Raw genomic sequence first — 15554 nt, 5'->3', positions numbered from 1 at the left:
AGGACTCCCCACTGAGCAGGGAGCTTGATGTGGGGCTCAATCCTAGGACCCTGAGATCATGACCTGAGCCAAAGGCAGATGCTTAACTGACTGAGCCACCTAGGCACCCCCCCTTTTTCTAGTTTCTTAAGATAGGTTAGGTTATTGATTTTAGATCTTTTCTAATGTAAGCATGTATAGCTTTATGTTTACTTCCCCCCCCCCCATATATACATGTAAACTTTACATCCAGTGTGGGGCTTGAACTCATGACCCTGAGATAAAGAGTCACGTGTTCTACTGACTGAGCCAGCTAGGTGCCCCTGTGTATTCACCTCTTGGTACTTACTGCTTTTTGTGCATCCCTTAAATTTTTTATACTGTGGTTTCATTTCTGTTTATCTCAAAGTATTTTATTTCCCTTACAATTTTGTGTTTGACCCACTGATTATTTAGAAATGTGTTTATTTCCACATATTTGTGAATTTCCCAATTTTCCTTCTATTACTGATTTCTACTGAATCTTTGATTCATTCTTCTAGCTCAAATCTGTTGAGACATCCAAGTGCATTTTTAATTTATTATACTTTTCAACTTCAAAACTTCCGTTTACTTACCATTTCTATGTATTAATAGTCTATTTGTGAGACATCATTGATACTTTTCTTTAGTTCTCTAAATGGGATTTCCTTTGAACATATTTTTTAAAGATTTTATTTGACAGAGAGAGAGAGCGAGCAGCAGAGGTAGATGGAGAAGCAGACACCCCACTGAGCAAGGAGCCTGATGTGGGACTCGATCCCAGGACTGAGCTCATGACCTGAGCTGAAGGCAGATGCTTAACTGACGGGAGTCCCCCAGGGACTCTTACTTTGAACATATTTAAAGTAGTTGAATTGAGGTTTTTGTCTACAAAGTCTAATACTTAGGCTTTTTCTGGACACCTCCTATTGGTTAAAAAATTTTTTTTTGATGAGTCATACTTTGTTTCATGGCATACCTCATTATTCGTTTTTAGAAAACTGGATATATTGACTATTATAATGTGGCAAGTCTGGAAATTAGTTTCTCTCCTTAGGGTCTGTTGTTTAGTGACTTTTCTGAACTAATCCCATAAAACTATATCCTTTCTTATGTGAGGCCACTGCAGTTTCTGCTTTGTTGACTTAGTGGTCAGCTAATAATTGCATCGAGATTTCCTTAAATGCCTGGAACCCACAGAATATTGACTTTTGCCAAGGGGCTTTGAATGTGTATTGAGGCATACTTACAGCACAACATCAGGCAGTTTACAACTCTGCGTTAGCTTTCTTTCTGTTTGTGCAGAGCCTCAAGGTCAACCAGAGGTGATAGCTTAGGGCCTTCTTGGGTCTTCCTGAGCATGCACACAGCACTGTGCATGTGGGTGGCCTTCTAGATTTCTATGTCAAGAGCTTTTCTAAGCCCTTATGGACACTGCATTTCCCAGTCTTTTCTTCCAAGCTTTTTCATCAAGATATTATTTGCCCCAACTGTTACCACCCCTTGCAGCAGCAACTAAAATGTCTCCCTGTAAATATTTCAACAAACACCATCTGTGTAGCAGCTGTAGCACTGGATGAGGTCTGAGTCAGGTAATATAGGTAAAGCTTCTGTTTTTCCACAAAGCCACCAGACAGTTCAAATAATGACAATTCTTTGTGAATGGAGTCCACTCTGCTCCCCAAGGTACCTAGAAGGCAGGCTGTTATTTTCAGGCTACTGCTAAGTTGCAGAGTAAGAAAAGGTGACACTGTTTCCACCCAGCTTTTTCTTGAGACACTTATTCTTGGAATGAGTGATAAATGGTGACAGTCACCATTTTGGAAGAATGCCCAGAATATATGGAGGGGCTACATAATGATTTCAAGACAACAGCCCAGCCAAAGTCCAAGCTGACAGCTAGTATTAAACACCAGACATACGAGTGAATGAGTTTTCAGCAGATTTGCCACTGAGCAGCCCTAGTTAACAGTAACTAGGAGACGACTGAGTATTCCCCTACTGAGCCCTGCTCAAATTGCAGTTTCAAGGCTAAAAACAATGTTACTGTTTTATCATTTATTTAATAAAAATTGTATATATTTAAGGTGTAAAACTTGGTGTTTTGACATACACATACATAGTGACATGATTACTAGAGTCAAGGGAAAAAACATATCCATCTCTATATATAATTACTCTTTGGTGGTCAGAGCACCTGAAATCTATTTTCTGAGCAAATTTCCAGTATTCAATACAGTATTACTAGCTATAGTCATCATGTTGTACATTAGCTTTCCAGACTTGTTGATCCTATAGGACTGCAATTCCTTTGACTAACACCTCCCCATTTTCCCCACTTGGTAACCACCATTCCACTTTCTACTATGTATCCAATTTTTTTTAGGCTCCACATGTAATAAGATCATGCAGTATTTTTCTTTCTTCGTCTGGCTTATTCCACTTGGCATAATGTCCTCCAGGTTCATCCGTGTTGTTGCAAATGGCAGGATCTCCTTTTTAAGGTTAGATGATATTCCATTCTTATTATAATGGATGACATCCATTATATTATAAAGTATTTTATATACATATAAAATGTATATATTAATATATACACACATATATAATAAGATCTGTTAGCAAACACAGAAAGCTGGTCTCAAATGACCCAGAAACCATGGATGAGAAGTGGCAGGAATAACACGTCGGTGGTTCTCTTCAGAGTTCATATCCCACTTGTGCCCAGGAGGTGGGCCAGGGCAAGGCTGGCACAGCCAGGCCCAAATGCTTGCTTGAAGACCCCCATTGACTCTCTTGCTATAGGGTGGTGGAGGACCTGTGAATAACAACACAGGTCAAAGTTACATTGTGGGTGGGAGACTCCGAAGCTGGGGAAGTTTTGCACGGTCACTGCAAAAAGACTGGCTAATACTCACCAGCATGTGACTGTTGTTGATCTTTTTTAAAGTTACCGTCCTGCAGATTCTTAAAAATGAAAAACACTGCTTGGTGTTACATTCCTTTGGAGCTAATAGAAAATGTCTGCTTAACTAGCTTACTTTCTTTCCAAAAAAACCTTGCAAATGTATAGTTTTCTCAAATCTTCCCCAAGTATATGGAGAGTATTTTGGATTAAAAGTCCATAGGTATTTGAGGTTAGGGAGTTCACTATAGCATTAAAACAAAAACAAAACTTTTTCTGGATTATTGTTTTTCTAGTTCCCTACTATTAGAAGCCATGGGATAGTTTAGTGTGCTTTTTTCATGTATTTTACAAATTTACCTTGTTTCCAATAGTTTATAGTTTTATTAAGTTGAACCACACCCATGACCATTTTTGTAGGTCAAAAATGGCTGAATATCAGCAATTTCGCATGGTTCCACCTAATTATATTATGAACAAGAATTAGATAAATGGATTGGTACTTGGTGGAAACACCCAATTTACTTCTGTATTTCTACTTACCTTCTGATGTTTTCCCTCTGGTCCACCCCAGCTTAATATTTATTAAGATCTCCCTCTTCTCTTCTTTACCCTATGTAACTTATTTCAATCTCTCCCAAAATACAACTTATAAATGATAGTTTCAGAAATATCACGCTACCACTAATTTTTTCCTTAATATCAGAGGAGAATAAAAATGTGATGTTAAGTCAAATGGTCAGGAGGACCTCTGTATGTTTTTTCATTTCTTCCTTGGGCACAGACTGTGATGTTGTGTTAGTGTGCCTTAGTGTATTGACTAAGACATGCTTAGTCTTGGTCGATGCTTCATGCTTCTTCCTTTTTCCTGTCCCTTTCTACTCTGTCACTCTGTCAGTGACATGTTATGTCAGCCCTGTCAGAACCAGCCAATGAATCTGATTCATCAGCCAACAGCAATGCAGAAGAGCTGTGCTAACTCACAGTAATTAAGATTGGGGTCACATTGTCATTAACTGTTACTGTCAGGAAAAAATTCAGTGAAGAAGTAAATCCTGAGAATGACCTGAGATATGAGGTATAAAAAATTCATTGAATTATTGATGTATTCATCAACTATGATTATTATTTACATTAAGCAATTGGCCAAAAAAAGAAACCACCAAACAATCTAACAAAAATTTTATTAGGAACATGGTGATGACCTATTTGAGTTTAAATTTTCTCCCAGTGATAAAATAAAAATTTCATATAGTCTAAATATGAGTGAGAATTTTCTAAACCCTAACCAGCTTAAGTCAAATACTAATGGACTGGTCTTAATTCATTTTGACAGACTCCACAATGGCTCACCACAGAAAGCACCTATCCCCTACTTACTGAATAAATACATATTAATTATTGGCAAGGGCTCTGAGACTAGATAGTGACATTTCATATTACCAATGTTATTCAGTATTGTGTAATGGGGAGGACATCCATATGAAAGTTCACTGTAAATAGCAATATATAAGTGTTATCCTGAACATTATCAGTTTAGAATGAATATTAACCATACCATGATTGGAATGCCTGTGTTCTAAGAATACATTTGCTTTCTCTCTGAAGGTTCAGGAGGGTTTCTGCCAAATGTTTTGTCTTTTAAATACAAAGAGCAGGACTTCTTAAGTAAATGTTAAAGCAACTACATTTTCCAGTCCCTACCCAAGATTTGTTTTATGGTCAGGAACCTGAAGCATTTAGGAATTCTGGCACTGGTGAAGTTAATGCCATTTTGTTTTACAAAAAGTCTTTTACAGAGAGACTGAAGATATGAGATAAAATGTATTCTGGGGTTACAAAAATAGGTGCAGGTCTGGGAATGAAGAAAGGAGGTAGTGGCCATGAACTGATACGCTAACATAATAGTTCTACTCTTTCCAAAAATAAGCAAATAGAGAAATTCTTGAACTGCTACGAAATGTATTTCCAGCCAGGCTTTTACTTAATGGTAAACACTATTTCTCAGTGCATTAACAGTCTTTTTAACAATAAAAATACTATAAACATGCCTCCAAACGATTTTTCCATTCTGAAGGTTGTGCTAATGCATCTAAGAACCAGTTCTGTTGACCTATAAGCACTTCATTTGCTGTTTATAGCAACAGAACATATAAAGGACTGGGTGATATTACTACAAAGACCAGTATCATGGGGAATCTTCTGTTATAAAGTCTTCAGTAAGATTTAAAAATCACAGCTCTCAGATGGAGACGCCATGTTTGTTAGGCATGCTCTTAGACCATTTGTCACAAGGTGGGAGTGAGAAGTTCTACTTCACAATGACAATGGTGGCTGTCATTCAATGACACAGAATGAGGTTTCTGAACTTTGGTGTTTCATGGTATACCTGATATAGTACCTCTCATGTGCAAGAGGCTCATGTGCACCTCCTCTTCCCAACTCTACTTCAATGATGTCATTTTATTAGCTTGCAACTGGCCATGGTGGTGGTATTTACATCACAGAAATCGGCAAATGCTACAAATCAGACACCTGCTTACCACCCTCCACTTCCACTCCTCCACCCCCAACAACACACAGCCCTTGCCTGGAACACCAGATATTAAAACATTTACCAGCAAACCACCGCATTGAACCAAATCTTCTTGAACATATTATTCTTACAGTGAATCTATGATTTTACAGATACAAGAGAACGTGGCTTTTAACAGGCTGTTTGAATGAAGTTGAAAAATTCCAATCTAAAATCCTATCGATATCTTCCTGTATCTATACCAGCATAAACAGACAGTTCAATCTCAGTCAGACATCCTAGTTCTCAGAATTCTAGTTCCCCAGGATCCAAGCCCACAGTGTAATATACCGGGCATTCATCTAATACCCTAGCGTTCTCAGAGCCTTTAAGACAGCCTGAATCTTCTGGAAGTCAAACTCTGTACTATGAAAAACACTGACAGTGTGTAAAAAATATTCCACTGATGCCAAATGTTTGTTTGAAAATTTGTCCAGGAAACGGCTGTTCCAGAAACTGTATACCAATGAGAATCGGACTCAATTCAAAACTATGTCAACTGACAATGCTACAGATGAAGACTTCTTTGCTTTCCAAAAGCAGAACATTTCCAGAGAGTTTAATTAGCTAAATGCTGTCATTATGTTGATCTATACATGTGTCTCTCAGAGTTTTTTTTAATTTAAAAAAGTTTTTTAAAAATATTTTATTTATTTATTTGACAGAGAGCGCGAGCGAGAGTGCACAAGCAGGGGAAGTGGCAGGCAGAGGGAGAGGGAGAAGCATGCTCCCTACTGAGCAGAGAGCCCAATGGGGGACTTGATCCCAGGACCCTGGGATTGTGACTTGAGCCGAAGGCACTTGCTTAACCAACTGAGCCACCCAGGTACCCTCTCTCTCTCATTTTTGTGGTTCTATATTTCCACGCTTCTTTCTTGTGTTATTGGGTGTTTGGGCTAATTACTCCCCAACTCAAAGACCTTCTAATTCTTGTGTAATTATTCACATCTCTTATTGCAGGGCTACCTATGTAAGTCACAGACAGACTCAAGTGTCTTGAGTGATAGTAATGACTTCCTAAAAGACATCCATAGAATAAAATTCACTCAGTAATGCACTTCAATCCACAATATTCTTTCTCATTCTTTATCCAAATCCTTCACACTAAAGAGTATGCCCATTTCTTATTGTTTGGAACTCAGGGGAGAAAGAGAACAGCTGGTCCTCATCTTCCATATAATGACCCTTAATTTTCAGGTGGAGCATACATTCAAGACAGAAGCTTAGGGCCTGGTATTAGACTGGCTGAATAGGTTCTATTCTTAAAAAATGTTAAAACTGCTATTATCCAGCCTACTGCTTTAATTTTTAAATGAGTTTATAAATTAAGATATCTTCCCCCTATACTAGCTTCAGCAGTTTTGCAGGTTGGCAGGTCCACTTGACTGGACATCTGACAATCTCAGCATTACGATGCTCTCTTGCAGTCTTCATTCATTTCACTACCCTACATCATAGTGACTCCATTATCAAGTCTCCATAATAATTCAAGTTAATTCTTGAAACTTGAGAAAATGTTATCAATGCTATAAGCCCTAAAGTAGTCCAGGTTAACCAGGCTTTCCCAAGAATTTCGTATCATTTCTTACCTTATTAGTCAGTGACATGCTCCATTTTTACTTTTTTAAAATTTTCTTTCTTTATTTTAGGGGGGCAGGAAGAGAGGGAGAGAGAATCCTGAGCAGACTCCATGCTGAGCCTGGAGCCTGACATGGGCTTGATCCCATGATCCTGAGATCACAACCTGAGCAACCCAGAGTCAACTGCTTAACTGACTGCACCACCCAGGCACCCTTTACTCTACTTTCTCATTAACAGTTCACATGAAATTTAGCATTAGCATTTATGAATATTTCTTCCATCTTGTATCATTTTAAACTTTTAAAAAAGTTTTTATTTAAATTCCAGTTAATTGGGGCACCTGGGTGGTTCAGTTGGTTAAGCGTCTGCCTTTGACTTGGGTCATGATCCCGGGGTCCTGGGATCGAGCCCCAAGTCAGGCTTCCTGCTCAGCGGGGAGCCTGCTTCTTCCTCTCCCTCTGCCCCTCCCCCTGTTCATGCTCTCTCTTGCTATCTCTCTCTCTCAAATAAATAAAATCTTTAAAAAAATAAATTCTAGTTAATTACTATACAGTGTAGTATTAGTTTCAGGTGTACAATATAGGGATTCAACACTTCCATACTTGTTCTTCTCATTTATAAAGAGACTATTTCCTTCCTCTTTGAGTTTTCTGTGTCTAAAGAATGATATTTCCGTTTCCTTTTACTTCTATTAATTGCGGCTCAGTTCTTGCCTAAGGTTTTCCAACAAAGCATTATAGTTTTATATAACTTGAAGAAAAATGGTTATTTTAAATTTTATCCCTATTTCCACAAACTTCTTTAGCATTTATCTTTATCAGATTACCACAGACCATCAAAATTCTTCAGTATTAACTTGGGGTGCTTTTCAAACAGAGAAGAGGCTACAAAATAGTATCCTTCCCTCCTAAAAGCCAATAAAATATTTAACACTCTGAGGAATGCCAAAAATGTACTAAAAGGAAAAACACTTTCCATTTAGGCACATCATACTGTTCCTTCTGAAGTGTAAAATAATTCTTAAGTACTACAGAGTAAAAGAAGCCGAGCAGCCTCTATCTTAGAGATAGGAAATACTGGATATGATTGTCTTTACCCTGGAACATGCCTGAAATCACAGTTTAAGGTATAAACTAAAAAATCAGAACCTCAGAAATGTCTCTTGAGTACAGCTCATCTGGCACGCTGCCCTGAAGGTTGTAACAGAGAACAGAAACTCTGATTTCTGGAACTCTGCTCAAACTCTTCTGTTTGGAAGGTCAGACTGTCTAGTCACAAACAGTTTAGTTCTTTTTTACTTCTATATTTTAACCACATAAAGAATGAATTTTTAAATTTAAAGCACATCTAATTCGCTTCTCAATTTAAGCTGAAATTTACGTTATTTCTTGAAGTTGTGGTTGTGACAATGAAAACAAAACCAGTAAATGTTTATAGGCCTCCCCTGAAGACTGTTGTTTTAATAATTTCTACAACACAGTTTATAGAATATAAAATTAGGGTCATATTCAGCCTTTGTTATGAGAAGAGGATGTGCTCATGTTTAAGCAAATTTGGTGCATCCCACTGGGTTATGTGTCATTCAGTGAGATGTGCTCCCTGAGTCAGGGGCCAGATGGCGGATGCAGAAGTCTTTTGCTAGGATACATCTCTATAGAGGATGATGTCGCATTGGACTTGGTGACCAGGCTGACACTGAATGCAACTCAGTCACGGTATTTAAATCACATTAAGACACTCTTTTATTTATGGCTCTCCTTGTGATTTTGTCTGGCTTTATGTTTGATTGTTAGCCTCCATGTGGCAATATGATATGATATCAGTTCTGCCTTTTCTTTGCCAAAATGAACTGTACAACCTTCTCTAAGGTACAGAGGTTCTGGAAAAAAATTTGTTACATAAACCCATTTTAATTAAGCATAAACTTAATTATAAAAGGACACCTCATTCTATATACTGTTTTTCATATTCTTGATACTGTTCAGTCTATTTTATTAGTATGAGCACTGACACTTGCTGTTGTAATTACAGAATTTTAGAGGTAGAAGGACGAGAGATCATATAGTCCACTTCCTACTGATAAGGAAACTAAAGTCAATATGAATTCAGTCTTATGTTTGGCTGAAGTACGGAACAACCAAGACCTAAAAATCAAGTTACAATACTTGCTTTAGTATTCTTTCCATTACTCCCAACTTTCTTCCCCTAATAGCCACTAAACTTCAAAATGCTTTTATCATCATCATCCCCATCCTTGTCCACCTCCTCCTCATCATTTCACCGTCATAACTGACCACAATGAGAAATACTACCCATTTCCTTTCTTCTTTTTTTTAAAAATATTTTATTTTTATTTATTCGACAGAGATAGAGACAGCCAGCGAGAGAGGGAACACAAGCAGGGGGAGTGGGAGAGGAAGAAGCAGGCTCCCAGCGGAGGAGCCTGATGTGGGGCTCGATCCCAGAACGCAGGGATCACGCCCTGAGCCGAAGGCAGATGCTTAACTGCTGTGCCACCCAGGCGCCCCTTCTTTTTTTAACCATAGAAAAAGGTCTTCTATCTGCAGAATTTTCTTCTTTCTTACGGTCAAGGAAAAAAAAGTTGTATTTATTCAATTAAAAAAAAAATCAACTGAAGTTGTATTTGTCTTTTGGGTATTTCTGACAGTTAGTACCAGAGAAAGAAGCTGTGTGAAAATCGGTGGCAAAGATGGAGAAAACAGAGGTACTCTTGAATCAGAAGTCCTCTTCCTTCCTGTATGAGTTTTAACACATTTTTTTCCTGGAACACCTCCCTAAGTCCATATAAAGAAACAAAGATTTTCATTTTTGTTTTTCTCCTGGTTGGCTCTTTAATAAGCATACCCACTGGGTTGAGTCTGAAACAGCTCTAAACCAAAATCTGTTTCCTAATACTCTCTAGTGCTAGTTCTACTCTCTGATCTCTACTTTCAGAAATTAGACTCTCTGACCTGCTCAGCCTTGTCACACCTCTCATGTTCTCTACAGCTCCCGCTCAATACATAATCCCTCTGGAGTATTACATATTATAAATATGATTTTGTCCTCAGGCACACTATTGGCATTAACCTGAAGGACCTGATATAAGGACTAGTGTTTATATTGAACACACATAAAAGGTCTTTTCCAGCAGTAGGAAGTGGCAACATCCAACACAGGTACAATTGGATATATTGCAGTAAAACCTTGGGTTTTTAGATTGTTAAATTATATTCCTCGTCTTCACAATCCTTGATAATATTGCTTTTCTTTAAACCATTTATATGAAAATAGTTTATTTACTAAAAGTAATTAGACCAAATCCCTAAGGCAGATAGATGTCGAGTAAAAGCGATCAACTCACCCAAAAGCATATAGGATTTAAAACTCTTAAGCCCATGGAGCACTGCGTGTTATACACAAACAATGTAATCATGGAACACACTACATCAAAAACTAAGGATGTACTGTATGGTGACTAACATAATAAAAAATTTAAAAAAACCAAATAAAACTCAAGCCAAATCTCTATCAAGTTATATACATTTTTTAGAACTGAAGAGATAACTGGTTCAGATATTAGTCTTAAAGGGCCAATGGAGTTTGTTCATCAAGTTTAGGCTAGTTTGGCAAAATTATTCAGCTTTATGTTTTCTGAGAAATAAAACTTCCACAGTGAAAAGTTACATGAGAGAAAGAGTCTTTCGCTCATAATCACTTGGGAAATGTTTAGAACTTCATTTTGCCATGGTTGTTTATAGGTCAATTCTTTTTTATTCTCTTTTAGTGATTTCATATTAACATCAGTTCCTTTGAACAGATTAGACCATTCACTGTGAATAAAATTTTAGCATTTTTGCAAGCTAAATGTAACTAAAACATGTGGCTACAGGAAGGCAGAACTATATACTACATACATTACAATGGAGTAGAGAGGGTAGGTGTGAGGGGCAACAACATAGCTGGGAAAAGTTTGCCTGTTCTTTACAGTGAGAGATTTAAACTATTTCTGACATGAGGATAACTTTCAAAAGGGAACCAAAAAAACCAACCAAAGAAAAATGAAATAAGAAACATCACTCTTCTTTGGGATGGTGGTTGACTCAACAACCTCCTTCAACCAGAAAACGGAAAAGCCAATCACAGAAATTCCTTCTCTTTGCCAGCAATTGTTTAGGAAAGGGCACATGACCCCTGCCAATGAGAATGACATTAGGAGTTAGTCAGCTGATGTTTCCTTGTTCTTAAAACTTAAAAACTGATTTTGGGGATTTACTATTTGAAATTTTCTAAATCAGTAGTTATTTTAAAAATACACTAAATGTTCAAGTGAATTCCTCTCTTCCTAAAGATGATATAAAAAAGAAGTGACAAATTAATAATGGATTAATTCTTTGAGTAAGAAGTTCTCTAGGAATGTCGGATTGGGTTTAAAAAAAAAAAACCTCCAATTGATGAGTTTAACATCATGTCATTAGATTTCTTCCTCCTCTTTGATAAATAGTGAAAAGTCCCTGATTTTTTTTTTCCATTTGCCATCTATTAACACCACAGATGCCAAAGTAGCAACTGCAGAGGGGGCAATGCAGACAAAGAAACTGTGTTTATTACTAATCTGATTCAGCTCAGGGATTTTTGTCTCTTAACTAGAGATCAGGATTAGAAAAGTCTTTCCATAACTCCTTTTCCCTGGCCCCAGTCTGGTTCCTGTTTGGCACACTATGAGCATGACCTTGTACCAAAGAGAGAGGCAGCCTTGAGACCCTTACCAAGAACTCACAGAAAAGGAGGCAAATGCAAAGCACAAGGAAGCCAAGAAAACTAACGTCAAAAGGTTAGATGAGAGAAAGAGTCTTTCGCTTAAAAGAAATCACTTTTTTTAATTAAAGATTTTTATTTATTTGACAGAGAGAGAGCGCGCGCACAAGTAGGCAGAGCAGCAGGCAGAGGGAGAGGGAGAAGCAGACTCCCTGCTGAGCAGAGAGCCCGATGTGGAGCTCCACTCCAAGTGTCCTTGGATCATGACCTAAGCCGAAGGCAGACACTTAAGCGACTGAGCCACCTGGGTGCCCCAGAAGAAATCACTTTTAAGCTTCTGGTTACATGAAAAGCTCCACTTTACGATACCATGGCTTTGCAAACAGAACCTATTACACTACTGCTCATGAGGAATGAGGCTTGGGGTAGGGTATACTCACTTTTGGAAATTGGGAGTGTGCTGCTAAACTGAGACTTAGAACATTTTGCTTTGGGCTACTACAGGCTCTGACGACAGACTGCCTGGATTTTAATTCCAGCTTCACTATTTGCCAGTGAGTAGTTGGGAAAATAAGTTCTTCATGCCTTTTTCTCATTGTAAAAATTGGTATTTACTTCATTGGATTGCTATGAGAACAAAATAAGATTAATATATGTAAAATATTTGGAACTGTGCTTGGCACATAGGAAGTGCTTAATAAATATTTACTGTTATCATGATCATTATATATAGCTTTGATAGGAGTTTTTCTTTAAAAAGGAAAAAGCAATGGATCGTAGCTGGAGAGGATAGTGGAGGCCAAATATGGGAGGAAAAAAGCATAAGCATGGACAGCTGGTTTAGCTGGAGTTGAGATTTTGTCAAGAGAGTACACAAAGTGGGAGAGGGACAAGGGATGAGTGATTACAACAGTGTGATCTTGATGAAGGACCAATGGATATAATTTTCATAAGAGAGCAAGGGAGAAAGGAGGCTTGGAGAGGCTAAGATAATAAAAAATGATATAAGGTCACTGGATTGTAGGCCCTGGTGGGGTTGAAGAATTACTGAAATCAGGGTATAAAAGAGAATAAAACTGGAATACCAGAAATGTTAATTCTGAGTAGGAATACTAAAACTGAGAAAAAAGATGGAGCTGTAATTATGGATACACACAAGGTTTAGGACATGATTATCAGAGAACTAAAATAGAGTGAAGAATAAATTTGCTAGAAAAATCTTATCATTTTGTATGCCTTACAATGGCATAGAAGCCCAATATGATCCAGCTCTGTTATTTCTGACTTTTTCTCCTCCTTTGTTCCTGGCTTTTCTCCAGCCATAATGAAGGTCTTGCTGTTCCTTCAGCACACCAAGCATGCTCTTTCAGTCTCTGTGCTTGTTCCCTCATTATACTTTCCTCCAAGATAATTACATAACTAGCCCCCTCACCTTCTTTGGCAATTTTCTCTAATGTTGCTTTCTCATGGACACTGAAATCTTCAAGATTTAGAACATGGGTAGTGTTGCAGAGACAGACCAGAAGCTAAAAATCTTCGAGGCTGTGGCATCCGGGGGAACTGTTAGATGGCTGCAATGAGCATGAGGAGTGAGTAGTCTAATAGTACGAGCTTCAAAGCTGAGGATTTTAGGGAGGGCAGAGGGAGGAGTCCAGAAGAAGCAATGAAGAACAAATAGGATCAGACCTTTCTTTCCTTTGAAAAGTTAAGTAAAATATGGAATTTATTAAGGATACTGGTAGATCTTACATAAAGTTAGCCCTAACTGAATCTGTTTGCCGCTAACTGCACATACTACATTTTGGCATGTGTTTTTAGGCAATTCAGAGCATCGTCATGAAAATAAAATAAAATTTACTGTTGTGCCAGTATTACTGTTTAGAACCCTGTGATTTTAGCAGTAATTACGTGAGGAATTAACTTCCTTTTAAACTGTGTGGGCCCAAAACCACATAGCAGACTACCTACTCTACTAGAGTTCCTAATCATCAATTCAAACAGCCATGTTAGCTTTAGATTTAAGGACATTTGCCTCCTGTATCAAAATAGGAAATACAGCAGTAGCAGATATCTAATAGAGAAAATGGACCTTTAAAGTTATATATAAGAGAACATACTATCTTCTCAGTGAATTGCCTTAAGTCCTTATTGTATTGGCCTTCTGGGTGAGAAGAGGTCTCATAAGCTATGATCTATAATATTTGGACCTCAAAGGGCTTAAATATACTATGTAAAATGATAGCAGGGGTTTTGGGAAACCACATTCACATAATATTTTTCACCTTTGGTAAATGTTTTGGTTCTGAAACGGCACCAAAATACACATTTCAAATTAGTAGCTCGGTCACTTTGAGGAAAGAAAAATGAGCAACAATAAATGTCATCTTCTAAAAACAAAAAATTAAAAAGCAGAATATATTATTTAAATCACAGGGTAATTTACTCGTTTTAATCATCTGTTGGGGTGCCTGGCTGGTTTAATGGTAGAGCATGCGACTCCTGATCTCAGGGGGTTGTGGGTTTGTGCCGCATGCTGGGCATAGAGATTACTTAAAAAAATAAAATCTTAAAAATAACCTGTGTTTCAGACTAATTTCTAAAAAAATTTTTTTTCTTAACTTTTTCTATGCATCTTTATAAAATATAAATCTAGTGACTGCAGTGAATAGGAAGCACTGTTCTGATATTCTGAAAGGACTGACTTATATGCAGAAAAAAAAGATTTGAGGCAGCTAAAAAGAACACTGTTTTGAATATAACTACCATGTGCTATAACATGATTTCGTAAGGGTTTAAGAAAATAATATACCACCCCAATTATAGAACTTTTCTATTAGTCAAAAAAGGGCTTTCATGTTAAATATATGTCTTATAGACTGTGCAACATACTGAGGTTTACCAGTGACTAAGAAATCACTGGAGAAGTTATTTGGGTGAATTAGGAAGGTTATACATTTCACAATAATTTATGCATTAGTTTCTGAAGTTTGGATCAAGATCCCGAAAAACTGACACAAAGAAAAAATGTGAAAGTCTTTAACAGTGCTGGGAAAGAAGAGAGTGTATTTTGATTAATCAGAAACTATGAGTAATCCCTTCAGAAAACAGATGATAAATGGAATCTGCCTGAAAGAGAAAATCTTAACCCAACCACTGCACTTCAATACACAGTGTATTCTTCACATAGACTATAAAAAGATGTGTACTAAGGACAGAGATTTGGAGCACCTGAGTGGCTCAGTCATTTGAGTGTCTGACTCTTGGTTTCAGCTCAGGTCATGATCTCAAGGTTGTGAGATCAAGCCCTGCATCAAGCTCTGCACGCAGAGTGAAGTCTGCTTGAAATTCTCTCCCCCCCTCTGCCCCTCCCCCACTGCTCACATACTCTCTCTAAATAAACAAAGAAATTCTTTTTTTAAAAAAAGTATAGAGATTTGATATAATTAATAAAATTTAATAAATATGGACGCCAAACTTCAGAAGATAAAAAAGATATAGACTGCTGAATAGGAGCGAAGTAAAGCACGCTAAGGTTCTTGTGGTGGAGGAAAAGACACAGATATTGATTATAGTAGATGCTAATTAAAAATTAATAATTGTTAAAAGTTTTAAGGGTGAGGAAATTATGGGAATAGGTGTAATTTTAACAGAATTTCCTTTTCCTCCACTCTCAACACTATTATTAACCTTTTAGTTTTTTCTAAGCCAGATGACTGCTAAGACTTACAGGTAACT

At 37.4% G+C, this 15554-nt stretch overlaps 1 long non-coding RNA gene across 1 annotated transcript; it reads right to left on the bottom strand.

Annotated features, from left to right (window-relative positions):
• Nucleotides 1-2044: 2044 nt before the first annotated feature.
• Nucleotides 2045-6059, bottom strand: LOC121102062. Its single transcript, XR_005834115.1, has 2 exons — nt 2919-6059; nt 2045-2818 (listed from the first exon to the last, which is right to left on the bottom strand). It is a non-coding gene; the product is annotated as an uncharacterized LOC121102062 (long non-coding RNA).
• Nucleotides 6060-15554: the final 9495 nt, after the last annotated feature.

The sequence above is a fragment of the Ursus maritimus genome, unplaced genomic scaffold, assembly GCF_017311325.1.
Source record: "Ursus maritimus isolate PB19 unplaced genomic scaffold, ASM1731132v1 scaffold_12, whole genome shotgun sequence".
NCBI lineage: Eukaryota > Metazoa > Chordata > Mammalia > Carnivora > Ursidae > Ursus > Ursus maritimus.
Note: the sequence above shows the minus strand (reverse complement) of the source record. Positions and strands in the feature narration are given on the sequence as shown.